The sequence below is a fragment of the Phoca vitulina genome, unplaced genomic scaffold (assembly GCF_004348235.1).
Source record: "Phoca vitulina isolate PV1807 unplaced genomic scaffold, GSC_HSeal_1.0 scaffold5, whole genome shotgun sequence".
In the NCBI taxonomy this organism is placed as follows: Eukaryota; Metazoa; Chordata; class Mammalia; order Carnivora; family Phocidae; genus Phoca; species Phoca vitulina.
In genome coordinates this window covers 59,844,861-59,868,095 of record NW_022589708.1, presented here as the reverse complement: position 1 = coordinate 59,868,095, position 23,235 = coordinate 59,844,861, and positions in this window count along the sequence as shown.

The window sequence follows — 23,235 nt, the reverse complement described above, 5'->3', positions numbered from 1 at the left end:
ATTCGATGTTTGACCTGGGCTTGTGACATGTTGGGTTTTCTTCATCCATAAAATGAAGTGGGTGGAAGATAGCGTCTGTAGGGTCCCTCTCATCTCCCAAATTGTGTGATTCTAAAACACACTGTCTATGCTGATACATTCATGTCGTATGCTCGGGTAGCTTTACTTGTTTGTTTTCCTAATGCTTAATGTTTTGAGAGTATTATTGGGATGCCTCATATTTTTGTATGCGGTTTGTTTTCAAAATCAACCCCCTCCCCCAATACAGTTGTCCAACCTGCAAACAGCCTAGCCACAGTAGCTTAAGAACTAACCTCAGAAAGCATCAATTTAATCACTTATGATTACTTTCCTTAGCAATGATTATAATCCTCCCTGAAATAATCAAAATGCTACCTGTAATGCATTCCCATTCTTATTATCATTTCCTTTTGGTTATATTACATGAAAATTAATGTCTGGGGTAATTCTAAAGTTTATAATCTACAAGTAGATGCTTATATAAATTATAATTATATAAATTTTATGTATATATCAGGAGGGACAAGGCTAGGTAATTCTCCCAGTCTCACAGCTAAGTGGCAAAGCTTAGGTTTGAGTATAGATCCTTTTGATGTCAAAACTCATTCTTTTCCTATCTACTAGACTGCCTCTTTTCTCCTTCCTGCCAATTTTTACTTAAAAGGCTCTGGAAATCAGGGTGAGAACAGAGAGGTTTACTATAAAGGAATGAATCCAGTGAAAATTTGGTAGGGCCTAATAAAATTTTTCCAGAAAAGGTAAACTTACCCTGATTAAAGAGGTAAATGTATGTATGTGTATATATTGACATGTGACTAATATCTAGAGAGGGAAAGACATGCCAAAAGGTTAATAATTTTTGTTTGCATTTTATTGATTAAGCTAATTATTCTAATAAAACTACTAAATTTTGAAAGCTTGCATACTGTATCAGGAAGCTAAATTTATTCATTGATACCTGTGATGAAGGAATAAAAACACATTATAGCTGGTTTGGAGTAAAAAAAATTAAGGTTCAGTGAGGCCAACAAAGTTACACTGCTTCAATGAATTGCATGACTTATTTTTAACTTGGGGATTTAATTTTCTTTCACTGTAGGATTACTTAAGAATCAAATGAGTTAGTGGATATGAAATAGGGTTGTAAAATGAAATACTTAACCAATGTTAATTGCTATTAAACAAATATTTATTTCCTTGTTTTAATAAATGTTTCTATGGTCGTGTGTGCCAGGTACTATTCTAAAGCTTGATTCTCCTAAGGACACTAAGATGTATTTACTGCTATTATCTACATCTAAATAAAGAAACTGAAGCCCACAGATGAGCAATAACTTGATAGAGCATAATGCTCTATGACCTTGGTATAGAAAACCGTTATTAAGTGTTACAGATCCTTAATGTACAGTACAGTTGAACTTATCATCGGTTCCAAAATCCTTAATAAATTGCTTCATTTTGTTCCCTCTGCACAATTTACCTTGTTGTAACTACAATTAAAGTTTTGATTTCCTTTCTCTTCTAATTCCTTTCAATTCCATATACTCTGTTTCCTATGAATTTGAAGAAAACAGGAAATCTATTGCTGTTGAAAGAGCAACAACCAGATGTTGATAAATATCCACCCCTGACAACCACTATTCTACTTTCTGTCTCTACAAATTTGAATACTATAGATACCTCATCTAAATTAAATCATATACTATTTGTCTTTTTGGCTTATTTCACTTAGCATAATGTCCTCAAGTTTCATCCCTGTTATAGTATGTGTCAGAAGTTCCTTCTTTTTATGGCTGAATAATATTCCATTGTATGTAGAGACCATATTTTATTTATCCATTCATCTGTCAATGGACACGAATTATTTCCACTTTTCTGCTATTATGAATAGTGTTACAATAAATATGAGTGTACAAATATTTTTTGAGTCCCTGCCTTCAATTCTTTGGGGTGTATACCCATAAGTGGAATTGCTGGATCATTTGATAGTTCTATTTTTACCTTTTTGAAAAACCTCCATACTGTTTTCCATAGCAGCTGTGCTACTTTACATTCTCACTAGCAGTGCATAAGAATTCCAATTTCTCCACACCCTCACCAACACTTGTTATTTTCTCCTTTTGGATAAGTAGCCATCCAATTAGATGTGAAGAAGTTATCACATGGCTTTGATTTGCATTTTCCTAATGATTAGTGATGTTGAGCATCTCTTCATGTGCTTATTAGCCATTTTTATAGCTTCTCTGGAGAAATGTCTATTCAAATCCTTTGTCCATTTCCTAATCAGTTAGTTTGTTTGCTGTTGTTCTTGATTGAGTTGTAGGAGTTCTTTATATATTCTGGATATTAATCCCTTATCAGCAATAGGATTTTCACATATTTTCTCCCATTCCATTGATTGCCTTTTTACTCTGTTTGTATTTCTTTAAACTGGATTTTTATTTTTACAGTGTTGTATTTAAAACAGTTTTCTTCCTTGTTTGAGGCTTTTCACCCAGAAGCATGTTTACTGAGCCTATTCCCTGGATGTAATGCACAATTTGTGAAATTGTTAATAGACCTTTGTGAGCTAGACTTTAATCACCATATGCAGTAGGGGTCCAGTCAAGAGACAGAAACCATACCAGTGATTATAACAGAGTAAATCTAATATAAAGAATCATTACACGGGTGTTCAAAAACTGACAAGCAAAAGGAGGGAAACTGAGAAAACACTGAAATAGTAACTGCAGGAAGAAGCTACCATCCTTAGGGCAGGTGGTAGGAGAGGCTTGTGAGGTTGACTCAGACCTCTGCTGGTATCTTGGAGGGCAGTGATGAAGTTGGATCTAGGAGTGTGGGGACATTGCAAATGAATTCATGCTGCTTGGGTGAAGAAGGCTTGTGGTGGTGATGCTTGACACAAAGCAAGTAGGGAAAAAAAGCATATAAGCCTTCTCCTTCCTGTAGCCTTCCAATCTCCCTCTAGCACACCCATGGCAGAGCCTAATAGGAAGCTACCAGCAAAGGAGAAAAGTGGTTTTCTTAGTGCCTCTCCCAGGATCCCTAGCAGAGTACAGAAGGGTGGATTTACAGCTCAAAGGAAATAGCTTAATAACATGTTACAGCTACCAAAACCTTTTCAACTTTCTATCGTTAGAAGTGAGAAATCTTTATTCATCTTTATAACTCCAGAAACTAGCACAGTGTCAGGAATATAAGCATTGAAAAGCATTTGCCAAATGAAAAATGTATGAATCTAGAAAACAGATCTCTAGAAAGGAAATACAATGCTTGAGTTTACTAGGACTTTAATCATATTTTAATTTTTAGTTGCTCTCAGTGAAAATTTCCTGCTTACAACCTCATTTATTACAGTGGTTTCCATTTGCTGGGCAATTTTGTTGTGTTAATGGTCCAACATACTTTTTATTCCTTTCAGACATCCTACAAGTTAAGGTATCCTTATTCCCATTTTACAGATGAGAAAACTGAGTCTTGGAGGTTAAACAATATGCTCAAGATCAGCCAGCTAGTAAATAATAGAACCAGGATGTAAAACTTAGGTCTGTTCATTTCCAGAGACTACATTCTTAGCGACTAACCTCATATGCTCAGTCTCACATAGTACTGACCATCATTTTTAAAGATACTCACTGAACAACACTTTAGCCTTCTTTTCTATCCTAGCTGTCCTATCAGCAAACTTGACACTATGAAAAATGACTGAACCAGTCACTCTGCAGTCCTGTATGTAGGAATTTTCTGCCACCTTTTACAGAATGACTCTACTAGAGAGGGGTACATCCTGGACCGCCCTGAACCTCCAACACAGGTTTACCAGTGCTGGAGTTCTTTCTCACCCCACTAGAAGGTTTCATAGTGGAGCTGATGGTTGGCCAACTTCAGTCTGAATTGCTTGTAAGTAATATTTTGTAAGTAACATTTTATTGGGACACAGCTTGATTCACTCTTTTATGTATTGTCTATGGCTGCTTCCACACAACAGCAGGGTTGACTAGTTGCACAGAGACTATGACCCACAAAGCCCAATATAATTCCCATCTGGTCCTTTACAGAGAATTTACTGGCCCCTGGTCTATACAGACCAATGACCCAGTTGATCTCCCATCCACCTCATCAGTGTTTGCAACTGCTTCACCTCAGTGCCTTGGGGTTGGGAGTTTCTCTTCAGTCATCACCCACATAAGGAAAACAGGGCTGCAAACCACACTAAATACAAACCCTAGACTTTGAATCTTGAGTGTGGCTTCCTGTGTTAGCCTTAAAATAGTGTTCCCCTCTCCAAGAAATACGTACTCCTAGGGCAAGTGGAAAGTGTTGCCTGATCATTAAAGCATCTGGGGTAATTATTTAAGTCATTTTAGGCTTTCTTTAAAATTTAAAAAAGAAAAAAATAAAAGAAGCAAGGGCCAAAGTCTTCAGTTTCAAAGAGGATCATTCACACAGGAGAACAATAAACTTTCCACCAAACGCTTTTACACACAAAAAAAAGGCAAATCATTTTGAAATTCTTGCTCTTTTTTGAGTTCATTGATTGCATTTCCTTTTTTTTAGATGATCTTAAAAACACAAATATATCTGCATTCCTGTCTTAAAACTTTAAAAATCCCTAAACCTTAACTTCCTTGTCAATCCAGCAAAGGGACAAGCATTATTTTACACATTTTACCAATGTAGAAAAAATGGAACCTCTAAGAAAATAAATAATTTTTAGGCATATTAAGTACATTTTTTTAAACTTAGGGCAAAGTAAAGACCACTTAAATTTACTTAACTAAGTGGATGTACTCATTAAATTATGTGGAAAGTAAACATCTATATGTGAGATCATGATTTCCAATTTTGGAGAGAATAATTTTGGCTCCAGTATATAATGAAATCACAGTAATGCACCAAAGAACATACTATGTTTGATAATTTACATGTACTGTATTTGGCTCACCCATGAAAATACATGAAGAAAAGTTCATGAAATGGACAAAGGACAATGAATTACTGTGTTTTTAGATGCTTGCTTGCTTCACACATAATTTGAATATCTGATTAATGCCCATTTCATTGAATTCTCATGGTCTCTAGTGAGATAATGCTATTTCTTTTATGATATTAATTGGGAAAGCAATGCCCAAAGTATAAAATCATTAAAAATATGAGTTAAGAGCAGCTTTGGGGAATTCTTAAAAGTGTGGGATATGGTCTTTGCTCTCAGGCAGTTTATAATCTTGCTGAGAAATAGCGGTAAAACAGGAAAAGTGTAAATGTTGATGTAGCCAGATTTGCTGAGTCTTTGCCCTTCAACAGATGAATGGATAAAGAAGATGTGGTCCATATATACAATGAAATATTATTCAGCCATCAGAAAGGATGAATACCCAACTTTTACATCAACATGCATGGGACTGGAGGAGATTATGCTAAGTGAAATAAGTCAAGCAGAGAAAGTCAATTATCATATGGTTTCACTTATTTGTGGAACATAAGGAATAGCATGGAGGACATTAAGAAAAGGAAGGGAAAAATGAAGCAGGGGAAATTGGAGAGAGAGATGAACCATGAGAGACTATGGGCTCTGAGAAACAAACAGGGTTTTAGAGGGGAGTGGGGTGGGGGGGATGGGTTAGCCCAGTGATGGGTATTAAGGAGGGCACGTACTGCGTGGAGCACTGAGTGTTATATGAAAACAATGAATCGCGGATCACTACATCAAAAACTAATGATGTATTGTATGGTGACTAACATGATAAAATAAAATTTTAAAAAATGAAATAGTTGTCTCAAATTCATTTGTGGACAGGAATTCCTCTGGTGGGATAGGGGAACTTGATGATCTGAACATTTCTGGGATCCACCCCCAAAGATTCTGATTTTTAGTTCAGGGGTAGAGCTCAATTGTCTACATATTTACTAAACACCTATGGCTTTCTTATGTGGGTGGTTCATAAGCCGTATCTTCAGAAAAGATACTCGAGGTATTTTCAAGAACAATTGTAGATGGAAGGAAAGCTGGTACTTAAGGAGGAGGATTAGGCATCCTCTTTAGGAGATAATTTACAGGGACTAAGAAGGCCCTTCCCCTTGCTGCTCCTCCTAAATAACTTTCTAATGCATCCCTTTGGCTTGGAATATTGTTCTTAATAAAGTACAAGCATATTAAAAGGAGAAGATCATTTGGACCTTAGCCATTACCTATACCTCAGTTTGACTCATTTTATTAGCTCTTCCCTGAGACAGATTTTGAATGGGAGAGCAGGTAGTGCTAGAAACACCACTGCTCAGAGTGCAGAGAGGGGAGGGGCCTAAAGTGGACAAGGCTATTCTAAATGTTTCTATCATTTCAGGAAGAATTGAGGAAATGGGGAGAAAATGGAAAGGAAAAAATGTGGTATATGTAAGTCTCTCCCTTTATAAGCAGGTTAGGCCCAAAGAGGTTGGGAATGTCCATTTACTCACAAGATCAAAGTAATGCTATAGGGTTCTCAATAGAATTGATGCATTTTTGCTCTGGTTCATTTGTTTGTATATATGAAAGTTCTTAAGTTGAAAGTAGGAAATTTTTTTGCTTCTGTATTTGGGACTATTACTTTGTGTAGGCATACTTTAAATCATAGATTTCAGGCATTAAGTCTAAGAAGGTTTCTAATTGCATGATGGTTCATAGATTTCACCTTATATATAATCTCTAACTGATTGGTAGTGACTGCCTGGTATACTATGTTGCAAAGGATTCTGTGAGTGATTTGCAATGTCTGTTCTGTCACGGGAGTAGGCAAAACTCCATTAGTCTAAAATCCTAATTTGACCCACACTGGGAAATTGAAATTCAGATTTAGTCACAGAGAAACTTCAGAAAAGATTGAGAGAAGTCTATGGCTTATAAATCTTTGTATGGATACGGGTCTAAAATGACTTATTGGTTTCCTTTATTACTAAAGTTGTACATAGAATTTCAGATGTTGAAAGAAAGGTTTACTGTTACATTATTATGGTCTGGGATTGTTGTGCATACTATTTGGTTTCCATCCTTTTCTTATTTGTGCATCATTACACAGGGATCAAGGTGTCAATAAATGGAAACCTAAATAGTACAGGAAAAAATAATATGTGACACCTTTTTTTTTTACTTTTTTATTGTTATGTTAATCACCATACATTACATCATTAGTCTTTGATGTAGTGTTCCATGATTCATTGTCTGTGCATAACACCCAGTGCTCCATGCAGAATGTGCCCTCTTTAATACCCATCACCAGGCTAACCCATCCTCCCACCCCCCCTCCCCTCTAGAACCCTCAGTTTGTTTTTCAGAGTCCATCGTCTCTCATGGTTCGTCTCCCCCTCCGATTTCCCCCCCTCATTTTTCCCCTCCTACTATCTTCTTCTTTTTTTCTTTTCTTAACATATATTGCATTATTTATTTCAGAGGTACAGATCTGTGATTCAACAGTCTTGCACAATTCACAGCGCTCACCATAGCACATACCCTCCCCAGTGTCTATCACCCAGCCACCCCATCCCTCCCACCCCACCCCCCACTCCAGCAACCCTCAGTTTGTTTCCTGAGATTAAGAATTCTTCATATCAGTGAGGTCATGTGATACATGTCTTTTTCTGATTGACTTATTTTGCTCAGCATAACACCCTCCAGTTCCATCCACGTCATTGTAAATGGCAAGATCTCATTCCTTTTGATGGATGCATAATATTCCATTGTATATATATATACCACATCTTCTTTATCCATTCATCTGTCGATGGACGTCTTGGCTCTTTCCACAGTTTGGCTATTGTGGACATTGCTGCTATAAACATCGGGGTGCACGTACCCCTTCGGATCCCTACGTTTGTATCTTTGGGGTAAATACCCAGTAGTGTAATTGCTGGATCGTATGGTAGCTCTATTTTCAACTTTTTGAGGAACATCCATACTGTTTTCCAGAGTGGTTGCACCAGCTTGCATTCCCACCAACAGTGTAGGAGGGTTCCCCTTTCTCCGCATCCCTGCCAACATCTGTTGTTTCCTGACTTGTTAATTTTAGCCATTCTGACTTGTGACACCTTTTTTGAAATAAAACTCTTCATACATTTTCAAGCTCTTTTAGGAACATTTAAATTGCTGAGTGTACCTCCATGTTCCTGTCAGGACTAGGAGCAGAAATCAATAATAAATTAAGATGGTCTCTCTCTACACCTTAACCATTAGCCAGTTGCTGACTTAATACAAACTTTTAGACATTTAGAAGCATTTCATTGAGAAGCTTCATATGCCCTAAAGAGGGAGTCTAGTTCTACCACTTGTCTAAGCATTTGGCCAAAAGAAACTAGGCAGGATTGGACTATGCTAATAAAAAACTGACAATTCCCAGGAATCTGACCAGATTCAAGTTTGGGTCTCTTTGGGGTTGTGAGATAGAGTAAAAAAGAAACATTCCCCAGAAACTCTAAAGACAGGGCTGATGAGAATTTTTTCAGACTCTCCTGAGTTCCTCTAATCTATCTGTTTCTTATAAAATATAATTCATTATCGCTCCCCAGCTAGGACAAGCACAGGAGGCTCTTGAGAGTTGATTTTTTTTTTTAAATTCAAACTCAGAAACTACCTAACACTCACATCCTTACATCTCTTCTCATTCCTCCTTCTGGAATTTGGCTCAATGTTTTGCTTCTCTCTGGACCTTCCATCTCCATTCTATAATTGCATGTTAAGGTCCTGCTCTTCATTCATTCATGGATTCATTTACTGGGTTATTCAATTCTAATCACTCAACAAATATTTATTGAAACAAGTTAAATATGGTTCCAGATCACACCAATCTTAACATCTATAAAACATCCAAATTTACACAAGAAATTACTTAATTCCAACCATCCAGTGCCTCAGGAGAAGGGGAGAAAATCTGGCCTGAGAGTCAGGGAAGGCTTCATTGAGGAAGCAGCCTTTTATCTGAGCCTTAAAGAAGGAATTAGATTCAGCTAGTTGACATGGGAGGTGGGACAAAGGGAGGAAATAAGGGAGGAACATTTCTGGAAGGAAGCACTGCCTGGACAAGGCCACCAGGCAGGAAGGAACATGATGAAGAGGACAGAAAGCAGTGTGTGTGTGTGTGTGTGTGTTAATTTTGGAGGATTGCCCTCTGGGCAATGCCCAAAATGAGAATAGAGAAATAAGAAAGGGGCCAGATAATGTAGGACCTTATAGGCCATGTTAAGGATTTTGGACTTGAGCTTATGAACTATAGGAAGCCACTCCGGTAAAGATTTAAGTAGGGAAGAAAGTATACCTCAGAGACCTGTCCTTCTAAGAGGCTTTCCCATTTTCTTCCAACATGTTATTTGAAAATCTGTAATACTCAATTGTATTAGAAACATATAAGTTTGGGGGCACCTGTGTGGCTCAGTCGAGTTGGTTAAGGGTCTGCCTTTGGCTCAGGTCATGATCTCAGGGTCCTGGGATCAAGCCCCACGTCAGGCTCCCTGCTCAGCGGGGAGTCTGCTTCTCCCTCTCCTTCTTCTCCTCCCCCACTGCTTGTGCTCTCTTTCTCTCAAATAAATAAATAAATAAATCTTAAAGAAACATGTAAGTATGGATCTGTCTCCATGGTACTATGATCTCCTTAAAGGCAAGAATTTTATGTCTTTTTCATCTTTGCATAATTTGCTGCATAGCTAGCAGGATAATGTGGAAAGAGGTAATTGGCATGGAAGGAGCTTTGGAATCAGGCGGATCTGGCTTTGATTCCTGTCACTATGCTATTCCAACTCTATGACACTAACCATGTACCCAGGGCAGTCTAGCAGGAGGGCCCACCCTGGGTGCAGGCAATAAGGGTATGCATTGCTGTTAAGAATTTAAAAACAATAATAAACCTGACTGAAAGTCAATCTGCTTTTTATTATCACCATGTGCTGGCAATTTCAAACAATGTCAGTGATAAAATACTCCTCCCTAAAAGAATCTTTTGTGGGTCCAGGTTCTAAACAATTAGAGTGGTTACCATTGAGGCTTTTCCCAACATTTTATTATGAAAAATGTCAGACATATAGAAAAGTTGAAACAATTTTCCAGTGAAAACTCACTATCTAGATTCCAAAATTAACATTTTTTTGGTTTCATCTAAATCTATACTATCCATCTATCAGTCTTTTGATTCATCTATCAATCAGTTTGTTGGATACATTTCAAAGTAAGTTGCATTGATGAATAAATTGCCCCCTAAATATTTCATTATACTTACCATTAACTGGACTTATTATTTATTTATAGGAGTTCCATATTTGTTTAAGGCTATTTTTTTCTACTCAGGTAAACTTTGCATAGCATGAAATACATAAATCTTAATGGCACCATTTGAGTTTTTTCTTTTTTTTAGCTAATGTTCTTCCACTAAATGGATCCTTTTTAAAAAATTAAAGAATAATTGACATACCATATTAATTTCATGTGTACAACATTTATAAACATTGTGAACTGATCACCACAAGTCTAGTTTCCATCTGTCACCATACAAACTTGGTGCAAGATTCCACATGTTGTACATTACATCCCATGACTTATTTATTTTATAACTGGATATTTGTACCTCTTGATCCCCTTCATCCATTTTGCCCCTTGCCAACACTCTCCTCTGTGGCAAACACCACTCTGTTCTATCTATGAGTCTGGGTTTTGTTTCATTTTGTTTGTTTGTTTTGTTTTTTAGATTACACATATAAGTGAAATCATATGGTATTTGTCTTTATCTGTGTGATTTATTTCACTCAGTATAATACCTTCAATGTCCATCCATGTTGCTGCAAATGGCAAGATATCATCCTCTTTCATGGCTGAGTTATATTTCATTGTATATTTATACCACATCTTCTTTAGCCATCCATCTATTAATGGACACTTGTAAATTGCTTCTGTATCTTGGCTATAGTAAAGAATGCTGTAATAAAATAGGGGTGCATATATCTTTTCAAATTAGTGTTTTTGTTTTCTTTGCGTAAATACCTAGTAGTGGAATTACTGGACCATACAATAATTCTATTTTTAATTTTTTGAGGAGCCTCCATATTGTTTTCCACAGTGACTGCACCAATTTACATTTCCAACAGTGCATGAGAGTTCCTTTTTCTCCACATCCTTGTCAACACTGGTTATTTTGTCTTTTTGATTTTAGCCATTCTGACAAGTGTGATGTGATAACTCATTGTAGTTTTGATTAGCATTTCCCTGATGATTAGTGATGTTGAGCATCTTTTCGTGTGCCTGTTGGACATCTGTATGCTTCCTTTGGAAAAATGTCTATTCAGATCCTCTTCCCATTTTAAATCAGATTTTGTTGTTGTTATTGAGTCATAGGAGTTCTTTATATGTTTTGGATATTAACCCCTATTTAGATATATGATATGCAAATATCTTCTTCCATCCTCTAGGTTGCCTTTTTCTTTTGCTGATGGTTTCCTTCACTGTGCAGAAGCTTTTTTAGTTTGTAATCCTACTTGTTTATTTTTGCTTTTGTGCCCTTGCCTCTAGAGTAAGATCCAAAAAACATCACTAAGACTGGTATCAAGAAGCTTACCACTTATGTTTTCTTCTAGGAGTTTTATTGTTTCAGGTCTTACATTCAAGTCTTTAATCCATTTTGAATTCATTTTTGTATATAGTGCAAAACAGTGATCCAGTTTCATTCTTTTACATGTAGCTGTCCAGTTATTCCAACACCACTTATTGAAAAGACTGTCCTTTCCCCATTGTATGTTCTTGCCTCTCTTGTCATAAATTAATTGACCATATATGCATGGGTTTATTTCTGGGCTGACTATTCTGTTCTATTGGCCTATATCTCTCTCTCTCTCTTTTTTTTTTTTTTGCAAAAACCATAATGTATTTGTTTTTTATAAATTTGTAGTATAGTTTGAAATTAGGGAGTATGCTACCTCTGACTTTGTTCTTCTTTCTCAAGGTTGCTTTGATTATTTTGGGATATTTTGTAGCTTCATACAAATTTTAGAATTATTTGTTGTAGTTCTGTGAAAAATGCCATTGGAATTTTGATAGGAATTGTGCTGAATCTGTAGATTGCTTTGGGTAGTATGGACATTTGAACAATATTAAGTCTTCCAATCCATAAGCATGGAATATCTTTCCATTATTTTTGTCTTCAATTTTTCTCATCAGTATTTTATAGTTTCCAGAGTATAGGTCTTCCACCCCCTTTGTGAAATTTATTTTGAGGTATTTTATTCTTTTTGATGCAATTGTAAATGGGGTTTTCTTGATTTCTCTTTCTTATAGTTCACTATTAGTGTATGGAAATACAATAGATTTCTGTCCATTATTTTTGTATCCTTCAACTTTACTGAATTCATTTATTAGCATTAGAAGGTTTTGTGTGTGTGTGTGTGTGTGTGTGTGTGTGTGTGTGTGTGTGTGGAGTCTTTTGGGTTTGTTACGTGTAGTATCATGTCATCTGTAAATAGTAATAGTTTTACTTCTTTCTTTCTAGTTTATATGCCTTTTCTTTACTTTTCTTGCCTAATCGCTGTGGCTAGGATTTTCAATACTATATTGAATGAAAGTGTGGATAGTGGGCATCCTTATCTTGTTCCTGATCTTAGAGAAAACATTTTCAGCTTTTCACCATTGAGTATGGTATTAGCTGTGAGTTTGTCGTATATGGCCTTTATTATGTTGAAGTACATTCTCTCTATACCCATTTTATTGAGAATTTTTATCTTTAATGGATGTTGAATTTTGTCAAATGCTTTTTCTGCATCTACTGAGATGATCATATGGTTGTTATCTTTCATTTTGCTAATGTTGACTGATTTGCAGATATTGAACTATCCTTGCATCTCTGGAATAAATCTCTTCATCATGGTGTATGATCCTTTTAATGTACTGTTGAATTCAGTTTGCTAATATTTTGTTTAGGATTTTTGCATCATTGTTCATCAGGGATATTGGCTGTAAGTTTTTGTTTGTTTGTTTTAGGTTTGTCTTCTGTTGTGTTGTTTTGTTTTGTTTTGCAGTGTCTGTCAGTGTTTAGTAGCAGTGTAATGCTCTCCTTTAAAAATGAATTTGGATGCATTCCCTCTTCTTCAATTTTTTTTAAAGAGTTTGAGAAGGATAAATATTAAATCTTTGAATGTTTGGTAGAATTCATCAGCGAAGCTATCTGGTCCCGGACTTTTGTTTGTTTTTGATCACTGATTCAATGTCCTTACCAGTAATTGGTCAATTTAGATTTTCTATTTCTTCATGATTCAGTCTTGGAGATTATATATTTCTAGGAATTTATCCATTTCTTCTAGGTTGTCCAGTTTGCTGGCATGTACCTGTTCATAGTCTCTTATGACACTTTGTATTTCTGTGATATCAGTTGAAACTTCTCTTTCATTTCTGATTTCTGATTTTATTTATTTGTGCCCCCTCTTTTTTCTTGGTGAGTCTAGCTGAAGCTTTGTCTATTTTCTTTATCTTTTCCAGGAGCCTGCTCTTAGTTTCATTGATCTTTTCTATTGTCCTTTTCATCTCTATTTCATTTATTTCTGTTCTGATATTTATTATTTCCTTCCTTCTACTAACATTGGGTTTCATTTGTTCTTTTCCTAGTTCTTTTAGGTGTAAAGCTAGATTGTTTATTTGAGATTTTTCTTGTTTCTTGTGGGGTCTCTATTGTTATGAACTTCCCTCTTGTTGCTGTGTTTGCTGCATCCTACAGATTCTGGTGCGCTTTATTTCTGTTTTCATTTGTCTCCAAGTATTTTTTTTTTTTTTAATTTGTCTTCTGATTTCTTTGATGACCCATTGGTTGTTTGGTAGTATATTGTTTAATCCCCACATTTTTGTGGTTTTTCCAGTTTTCTTTTTCTAATTGATTTTCTAGTTTCTTATCATTGTGGTCAGAAAAGATGTTTGCTATGACTTCAATCTTCTTGAATTTATTGAGACTTGTTTTGTGGCCTAATGTAATCCATCTTCGAGAATGTTCCATGTACCCTTGAGAAGAATATATTCTGTTGCTTTTGAATGGAATGTTTGTTAATGTCCTTTAAGTCTCATCTGGTATAACAAAACATTTAAGGTTGATGTTTCCTTATTGATTTTCTGTCTGGATGATCTATCCATTGATGTAAGTGGGGTGTTAAAGTCCCCTGCTCTATCTGGGTGAATTCCATTGCTTTTTCTTCTAGCTCACTGATCTGTTCTGCTTCATTTGGTCTGCTGTTGCACCCCCTAGTATATTTTTCAATTCAGCTATTGTATTCTTTAACTCTTTTTGATACTTTTTGAATTCTTTCTGATACTTTTTTATATTTTCTATCTCTTCATTGAACTTTTTTTTTTTGCTATTTTTCTTTTTTTAAAAATTTTATTATGTTATGTTAGTCACCATACAATACATCATTAGTTTTTGATGTGGTGATCCACGATCCATTGTTTTCATATAACACCCAGTGCTCCATGCAGTACATGCCCTCCTTAATACCCATCACCGGGCTAACCAATCCCCACTCCCCCCACCTCTAAAACCCTGTTTGTTTCTCAGAGTCCATAGTCTCTCACGGTTCATCTCTCCCTCCAATTCCCCCCCCCCATTTTTCCCTTCCTTCTCCTAGTGTCCTCCATGCTATTCCTTACGTTCCACAAATAAGAGAAACCATATGATAATTGACTTTCTCTGCTTGACTTATTTCACTTAGCATAATCTCCTCCAGTCCCATCCATGTTGATGTAAAAGTTGGGTATTCATCTTTTCTGATGGCTGAGTAATATTCCATTGTATATATGGACCACATCTTCTTTATCCATTCATCTGTTGAAGGGCATCTCGGCTCTTTCCACAGTTTGGCTGTTGTGGACATTGCTGCTATGAACATTGGGGTGCATATGGCCCTTCTTTTCACTACATCTGTGTCTTTGGGGTAAATACCCAGGAGTGCAATTGCTGGGTCACAGGGTAGCTCTATTTTTAAATTTTTGAGGAACCTCCACACTGTTTTCCAAAGTGGCTGTACCAACTTGCATTCCCACCAACAGTGTAAGAGCAACATAAAGTCTCTAAGGGCAGAAATGAAAGCTGAATTGGCAGAACTTAAAAATGCTATCAATGAGATCCAATCCAATATAGATAATCTAACAGCTAGGGTAACTGAGGCAGAAGAATGAATAAGCGACCTGGAAGATAATATAATAGATAAAAAGGGAAAAGAGGAGGCCAGGGAAAAACAACTCAGAATCTTCATTGAACTTCTTATTGTGTTCATCCATTCTTCTCCCAAGTTGGATAAGTATCTTTATGACCGTTACTTTAAACTCTTTATCAGGTAGATTATTCTCAATATATCAGTAAGGTCTTTTCCTGAGGTATTGTCTTGTTTTTTCATTTGGAACTTGTTTCTCTCTTTCCCCATTTTGCTGATATTCTGTATTTGTTTCTAAGTATTGGGTAAAATAGCTACCTGTCCCAGTCTTGAAGGAGTGGCCTTGTGTAAAAGATGACCTGTGGGGCCCAGAAGTAAAATCCTCCTGGCCAGGTGCTCAAGGAGCATCTCTTGTGTGGGTTGCACATGCCTGCAGGGCCATGGATGTGGTGTGGATGGGAGGGGGATGTGCTCACCCACCTGGATGTTGCATAGAAAGGCAGGGGATACTCACCTACACTAGCAGGTTAGAGGGAGATTGCCAAAATAGTGTTTGCCAATGCCAACATTAGCAGGGTAGAATGAGATTGCAAAAATGGTACCTGCCAGCCCGTCATCCCAACAGGTTCCTGCCTTTCAGCAACTGCTTTAAGATTAGTAAGTAGGTCTCCTACACAGAGGATCTAGGTGCTTCAAACTGCTATTTTTGTGCTTAGTCCTGGGGGTGATGAGTCTGTGTGTGAGGCCATTAAGAGTGAGTTCTTTGTTCCCTACAGTTCTATGATTCTTCTGGACATAATTCCTGTTAGTTTTATGTTTGGGGGGCTGTCTCTCTGATGCAGAACCCAAGGGTTGCACTGCCCATTATGGAGCAAAAACCCCTCACTCTTCAGGGAAATCCCATATTTTTGAGATCTTCCCAGTTGTGGGTCCCTGTGCCTGGGGTGGGATTTTTGGCAAGAGCCTATCTCTGCCTCTTCTACCATTCTCAATGTGACCCTTTTGTTGTTTGTTGTAGAGGCACTATTCATCTAGTTTTCAAGACTTTTTCAGATGAAATTATTCCTTATGTAGCTGTAGTGTTGTTATGTTCTGAAGGTGTATTCAGCATCTTCCTACACTACTATCTTGAACCTCTTAGATTCCATTTGATGAGCTTTAACCATTGCATACACCTGTGTAAATCAAAACACCACTAAGATACAGAAAATTATCATTATGCCAGTAAGTGCCCTTATGCCCCTTCCCAGGCAATCTCCCTCCCCATCTCCCCCAAGGAAACCTCTGTTCTGATTTTCCTCACAACAGATTAGTTTTGCCTATTCTAGAACTTCACATAAATGAAACTGTACAATATGTACTCATGTATAAGGCTTCTTTCTCTCAACATAATGTGTTTCAGATTCAACCACATTGCTGCATTTATCTGTACTTTTTTCATGTTTAGTTGCTCAGTAGAATTCCTTTGTATGAATATACCAGTTTATCCATCATGCTGTTGAGGAACACCTAGGTTGTTTTCTGGGTTATATCTGTGATGAATAAAGTTGAGATTAACTTTTGTGTACAAGGTGTTTTGTAAATTTTTTTTTTTAATTTTTTTTTTATTTATTTTTTTTTATTTATTTGCGAGAGAGAGAATGAGAGAGAGCACTAGAGGGAGGAGGGTCAGAGAGAGAAGCAGACTCCCTGCTGAGCAGGGAGCCCGATGTGGGACTCGATCCCAGGACTCCAGGATCATGACCTGAGCCGAAGGCAGTCGCTTAACCAACTGAGCCACCCAGGCGCCCCAGCTGTTTTGTAAATTTATGTTTTCATTTTTCTTGGGAAAATGCCAACAAGTAGAATTACTGGTTGCAGTGTAGGAATATGTTTTGGTTTATCAGAAACTGCAAGACCTTTTTTCAAAGTGGTTATACCTCTCTGCATTTTTTTATAATCTCATTGACAATGTATGAGAAATGAGTCATTTATGCTTTTGCTTATATTTGCTGTTTCCAGGGTGTGTGTGTGTGTGTGTGTGTGTGTGTGTGTGTGTGTGTTTTAATTTTAGTCATTCTAATTGAGTTTGTAGTGGTTGTGGTTTTAATTTGAATTTCCCTAATAACTAATGATGTTGAACACTTTTTCACATTCTTATTGATCCTTCATATATCTTCTTTTTTTTGTGGTGTCTGTGCAAATCTGTTACACATTTTTATTAAGTTGTTTGTCTGCTTTATTACTATGTTGTAGGAGATAGATGTATTTCCTGTATATCAATTCTTTGTCAGATATACATTTGAAAGTATTTTCTGCCAGTCTGTGGCTTGCCTATTCATTTTTAAATGGTTTCTTTCAATGAAACATAAGTTTTAATTTTGATGAAGTCTAATCAATCAATTTTTTTCTCTCTAATGACTACTGCTTTGCTTGTCTTAGAAATCTTTGCCTACCCTCAAGTCATGAAGTTATTCTATGTTTGTTTCAAAAAGTTTTTGGGTTTCAGTTTTGTTTATGATTATTTCTAATTTTTGTGCATAATGTGAGGTAGAGGTGGAGGTTCTTTCCCCTCCTCCTCCCTTATGAATATCCAGTTTTTCCAGCACCATTTGTGAGAGACTTCCATTTCCCCACTGATTGCTTTGGAATGTTCATTGAAAAGTAAATGGCCACATAGCTCTCAATTTTGTTACGTGTATCTGTTTGTCAATCCTTATGCCAGTCCCATAGTAGCTTTTTGGTAATCTTGAAGTCAATTAGTTTAAATCCTCTAATTTTGTCCTTCTTTTAAAAGATTACTTGGGATATTCTAGGTACTTTGTATTTCCATGTAAGTTTTAGAATAAGTTTGTTATTTTCTACAACAAACCTTGCTGGAATTATGAATGGGGTTGCATTCAATCTATAGATCCATTGGGGGAAAATTAACAATATTGAATTTCCCAATACTTGAATATGGTATATTTCTCCATTTATTCAGTCCCTATTTATCTTAGAAATATATATGGTTCTAAACTATGGTCTTAAAGCATTTTTGTCAAATTTATTCCCAAGTACCTTTTAATGTTATTGCAAATAGAATGGTTTTTCCAAAGGTTTGCTGCTAGTTTAAAAAAATACAATTGACTTTTGTATATTTGTGTACATTTAGCCTTTTTTCCTGAAAACTTGTTAAATTATTGGTTCTAGTAGTCATTTTTTAGATTCTTTAGGATTTTCTACATAAACAACCATGTCACCTGCAAATAGACACAGTTTTACTACTGCTTTTCCAATTTTTATACCTTATTTTCTTTCTCTTATTTCACCAACTAGGACCTCTGGTACAATGTTGAATGGAAGTTGTGAGAAGTGAGCGCTGTTTCCTTATTGTGTGTGTGATTTTTTTTTCCAGGCAAGATTTTACTGGGGCTTATGCTTAAGTGCAAGGGAGACAGCACAAAGGAGTGTCCTCTATTTCCTTATTCTTGATACGACAAAGGAAAAAAAATGATTTTACCATTATGATGTTAGCTACAGGTTTTTTAAGAGATAACCTTTATCAGATTGAGGAAGTTCCTATCTATTCCTAGTTTGGTGAGAATTTTTATCATGAATGAGTGTTGAATTTTATGAAATGTTTTTCTGCTTCTATTGAATTGGTCATATGGGTTTTCTCCTTTATTCTGAAATTATAGTGAATTGCACTGATTAAATTTTGAATGTTAAAGTAACCATGAATTACTAGGACAAACCCCATTTGGTCACAATGTATTATCTTTTTGATTTTCACAATTTCAATTTGTTAATGTTTTGTTAAGTATTTTTGCTTTATGCACTTAAGGAATATTGGTTTAACAGTTGTTTTTAAAATGTTTTTGAAGGATTTTTTGTATTAACTTTTCTGGCTTCATAAAATGAATTGAAAAGTGATCTCTCCTCCCCTATTTTCTCAGATTGTATGTAAAGTTGAAGATTTCTCCTCCATCCCTTAAATGTTCAATAGAATTATCCAGCCAAATTATCTGGCCCTGAAGTTTTCTTTGTGAGAGTATTTTTAATAACAACTTTGAATTTTAAACTGGATATTAGGCTATTTGAAATTCCGTTCAAACGTGTCATATTTGGTAAGTTGTATTTTTCAAGAAATATGTCCATCTTATCTAAGTTGTTAAATTTGGTGTATAAATTTGTTCTTATTATCCATTTAATAGCTGTAGGATCTGTAGTGATAATCCCTCCTTCATTCCTGATATTAATAATCTGTGTTCTCTGTCTATTTCTCTCTCTTCCCCCTCCTCCTCAGTTTTATTAGTCATTTATCAATCTTTTCCAATTTTTGGTTTTGTTAAATTTCTCTACTGTCTCTTTACTGATTTCTGATCTTTATTATTTCCTTTCTTCTACTTATTTTGAGTTTATTCTCTCTCCTTTTCTGTCTTCTTGAAGAAGAATCTTAAGTCATCAATTTTAGACCAGTCTTCTTTGGTAATATAAACATTCAAAGCTATAAATTTTCCTCTAAGAACTGTGTTAGATGCATTTCATAAATTTTGATATATCTTTATTTTCATTCAGTTTTAGATATTTTTAATTTTTCTTATAATTTCTTTTCTGATCCCTAAATTACTTAGAAGTGTCTTATTTAATTTCCAATTAAATTTTAGATTTTCTAGATATCTTATTGTTACTAATTTCTAATTTAATTTCATAGTAATTAAAGAATATACTCTGCATGATTTTTATACTGTTTAATTTGTTGAGACTTATTTTATGACCAACCAGATCATCTTTCTTGGTGAACATGTTCTCTTAAAAGGAATGACTATTCTATTTTAAAGGAAGTGTTTGTTTTTTTAAAGATTTTATTTATTTATTTGACAGAGAGAGCAAGAGAGGGAACACAAGCGGGGGGTGGGGTGGGAAAGGGAGAAGCAGTCTCCCCACTGAGCAGGGAGCCTGATGTGGGGCTCAATCCCAGGACCCTGAGATCGTGACCTAAGCCGAAGGCAGATGCCCAATGACTGAGCCACCCAGGCGCCCCATGCTTTATAAATATCAATTAAGTCTAGATAGTTAATAATATTATTCATATTTTTTATGTCTTTACTAAACTATTTTGTCTAATTGGTCTATCAATGTCTGAGAAAGGGGTGTTAAACTCTCCAACTGTGCTTGTGGGATTTTTTTTTTCCTTATAGTTGTCAATATTGTTCCATGTATTTTGAAGCTCTGTTATTTAGACACATACGTATTCATAACTAAAAATCTTACTGATGAATCAGATATTTTATCATTATGAAATGTCCCTCTTTGCTTTGGCAACTGTCTTTGTCTAGAAGTCTAATTCATCTGATATTAGTATAGCTACTCCAGCTTGCTTTCTTAGTTTTGCTGTTTGCATGGTATATATTTTCCTATCCACTTACTTTCAATTTACAATCTTTAGATATAAAGTTTATCTCTTGTAGATAGGAGTGTGGTATTCTTTTATCTTGTGTGAAGTTTATTGAACTTATTTAAATCGTAAGTGTGCATGTTTTACCAAATTTTAGACATTTTTGTACATTATTTCTTCAAGTAATTCTTCTACTCCATTCTCTTCACTCCTGGACCTTTTCATTTGGACCACAGGTCCCTGAGACATTGTTGCTGTTTTTCTGTTGTTGTTCTTCATCTTTTTCTTCCTTTTCTTTTGTCTTTTTCTTTCTATTCTTCAGATTGGGTAATTTTGATCTATCTTCAAGTTCACAAATTTGTTTTAAATTTGAATTCTTTTTCTTAAATGATAATTTGAGTTTTGATTACCAACGGAACTGGGATGACTGGCCTTTATTTTTAATAGGAATTGGGGAGAAGGACTGGCTACCTAATTTGTGGGGCCCAGTGCAAAATGAAAATGTGGGGCTCCTTTTTAAAAAATTATTAACAATTTCAGGACAGTGACAGGGAGCACTAAACCAGGCATAAGGGGCCATGTGTAACTGTACGAGTTGCATGCCAATGAAACTAGAGTGTATGGCAATAGTAGAGTTCAGAGCTTCTAGTCACATATATCAGAACTTGAATCCAAGATCTACCACTTGCTACCTGGGTAAGCTTGGGCAGGTTACTTTTTCTCTCTAAGCTTTATGTCCTTATCTGCAAAATGAGTCTTCCCTAGGTTCATCATGAGGCATACATGATAGCTATGTGAAGTGACAAGTACAATGTATGATACAGGGGCGCCTGGGTGGCTCAGTCGTTAAGCGTCTGCCTTCGGCTCAGGTCATGATCCCAGGGTCCTGGGATCGAGTCCCACATCGGGCTCCCTGCTCGGCAGGAAGCCTGCTTCTCGATCTCCCACTCCCCCTGCTTGTGTTCCTGTTCTCGCTATCTCTCTGTCAAATAAATAAATAAAATCTTTAAAAAAAAAAAAAAAAACAATGTATGATACAAAATATGGTTAAAAAAAGGAAGTTATTATTTTGTTATGTGAACTTTATTGGAAGAAAAATGTGGAAAGAAAGTTGTTACATCAGAAAGAGAATATCTCTACTGTTACCAACTAAAGACTGGAAGATACGAGTTAAGAAATATCTGTGTGAATGTAGGCAGGTGGGGACGGAGTTGAGGAGTTGGGGGTGTACCCCCTAGTGAGTGGGGAGGAGGCTGATAGGAAAATAAATTCCCTGCATCAATCTCTGGGTGGTGCTATTAGTCCAGGAGAACTTGGTTGCATTCTAAGTGTACAGGTGAGGTGGGTGTTTTAAAGGATGGGGCAAAGAAAGAATGGAAGCATAAACAGGAAAAACAAGGTGCCAACCAGGCATTCATATAAAGAGAACTTTTGAAAATCTGCAGAAAACTGGAAGAGCATAGTGAGAACTTCTCACCTTCTACTTAGAGATATTAGGACATTTGTTTTATCCAGGTCAAGATATGAGGACATTTGGTTTATGTCTAATAATCTAAAACTTTGGTTCTCAATCTGGCTATAAATTAGAATCACCTGTGGAACTTTAAAAACTTTTGATGCTCTGACTCCACCCCAGAGATTCTGCTTTAGTCGTTCTGGGTGAGGCCTGGGTATCATCAGTGTCTTTAAAAAGCTTCTTAGATGATTCTAATGTGCAGAGCTGAGAACCACTAATCTAAAACAATGACATGCTGTTGTTAAGATCTTGTCTTTGTATTTCCCTCTGGGAAAATGAGAGGATGGCCTTTTTCTGTGTATGTGTGCGTGTGTTTGGTAACCAGGTGATTAAGCAGCAGTAATGCACACACAAGTGGAAACCATTCAGTAGTCTCAGTAGACCGCAGGGTGCTGCTTCTGCCTGGTCCACAGCTGTATCTGTTCAGGAATCCTCAACTGCCCTCCTCTGAGACCCTTACTGTACACAACATGTTTAAGCAGTGCGTGGCACATGATAAGGGCTCAGGAAGTGTTATTGTTATTACTAAAACCATTTTGTTAGGTCATCTAATATAAGTTTAAATTAATAAAAAGGAGTCAAAGAAATTTAACAAAGTGTAATCGTCTTTCCTTTGGGTGGTTCAACCTCCTCCTTTCCAGTCTTGTATGTCATTGTAAATAAGCTTTTTAAAAAGTCAATACAGTAAGTGGTCATATCATTTCTAAACCATAAATAATGACTTGCAAAAAGAAAACCTGTCCTAACATTGTGGAAATGGGTACTTGTGGTCTGGAATAAAATTTTCTGTGATAGCATTACATCTGGACTTAAAAATAACTGTGTTGTCAAAGTTTGGGTGGCAGAGCAGACAGTGTGCTTGGGAAAATTGTTAAAAAATCAAAAGAATTTCTAATGTTGGCAAAGTTACTGACAGCAAAAGCACATATGATTCATTTAAATCAGATTGCTTCATGAAATGTCAGAGTAGAATAAAACAATGTTTCCAAATTAATGAGTGTATATAATTTTATTTTCAGTTTTATGCAATTATTCTACATATATGTAAATTAATAAATACTGTAAATAGATTTTTAATTATTTCACTTAGATGCCTAAAAGTTCACATGTTCAAGTCGGCAAAATAATTTTTTTCTTAATTTTACATTTTGGGAAATGGATATTGACTTTGTAATTGGGAGTGCCTTGTGTTCCTGTTGTGGAGATA